This window comes from Penaeus monodon, chromosome 23 (assembly GCF_015228065.2).
Source record: "Penaeus monodon isolate SGIC_2016 chromosome 23, NSTDA_Pmon_1, whole genome shotgun sequence".
Classification (NCBI taxonomy): domain Eukaryota; kingdom Metazoa; phylum Arthropoda; class Malacostraca; order Decapoda; family Penaeidae; genus Penaeus; species Penaeus monodon.
The window spans coordinates 40,973,106-40,974,531 of NC_051408.1; positions in this window are offsets into that span (position 1 = coordinate 40,973,106).

The window sequence follows — 1,426 nt, forward strand, 5'->3', positions numbered from 1 at the left end:
CAAGATAAGCGATGTAACAAGGAAGACACTTTAGCAATGGCACTGAACAAAGAACACGATTAGGCGTTAAATTTATATTGCGCGTAGAAAACTTTCGAAGTCCGATTCGATCCTAAGCTCGTACTCAGTCCGAGGTACTTCAGGAGACGAAACGCGGGACTCTTCTGCTCGTGATCCACAAGTACGGCATGGACGGATGCAACGCTGCTCCGCGGACGTGGCGCCAAGCAGCAGCGCTTCGCGACCGACCTCGATCTACGAGAGGCTACAGAGTGGATGCAAAACTGTCGAGACTGAGCGTTCGCGCCACTGAAAAAGGACGACGAGGATTTCTCCAAATCGCGCTCCCTGGCATCACGAGAGTACAGCACCTCGTGAGCGTGTGGGAGCAGGATCGTCTCCTGTCCGTAGGAACTGCGCCCAGCAGGTCGGCCGCGCACACGGGCAAACATGACCATGCGAGGCAGTGACAACAGGCAGCTGAGCAAGCAGGCTTGTCAACAGAATAAAGCAGCCAGCGTGTGCATGGCACCGAAGCCCGGGCACGTCATTAGCCGTCTGAATTGGGACGCTGCTGCGCCATGAACAACTGTCTACCTGTAGGTTGTCGGAGCGAGATTAGTTGCTTCCAGTCGCGGCAGCCCTCGAGCTCTGCTCGTGGCAGAAGTGAGCGTTGTACGCTTCTGCGTGGCAATCAAGCTACGGCGACAAGCTCCGCGGCTGCTGGTCGTGCCAAGGCAGTGGGCAGGGAGCGCCGGCACCGACTTTCCTGAACTGGAGGACCTTGAGGTGAAACATGCCCAGCCTGGGCTTCCGCAGCTCATCGTGGAGCGAAGCGTGACCTGCTGGCCGTACACGACGGGTGCGCTGTGGGCGTTGCCGGACGAGATGCCTGTCATCTGCTACGCTGTTCAAACCTAAAATTCGGCCTCAAGGAGCAAAAGGAAGTCATGTTATGAGGAAGTGAAACAATGAAAGATGAAAGCATAGTGACTCCGCCACATACGATCAGCCTCCGTGTCGTGTGTGCGGGGGGACCATCTATACTCGTCATTGACTTCTATTTAAATGTTACTACATCTCGAGTCTTGCAATAGTAACAATGTAAACCGAATCTGGGATATCGATGATATGACATACTACAGTCTCCATCATTGTTGTGCTGTATCATTGTATAAAGTCTGCATTACTCTCAGCGGAACAGAGATGTCTAGTGATGCAGGCTGCTGTTCTCCATATTGTTTACCATAAGAATCCCGAGGTGCTCCAGCTGGTCGTTGACGGAGCCCTTGAGCAGGAGAAAATCCGCCTGCTCCGCCGCTGCTACTGAGCAGGGCCTTCGCCGTCGCTCACGACGGGTGCGCGTGGGCGCCCACGATTGGACTCTTCATTTCTTCTATTTTTAAAATTATATATATTTCGGTTT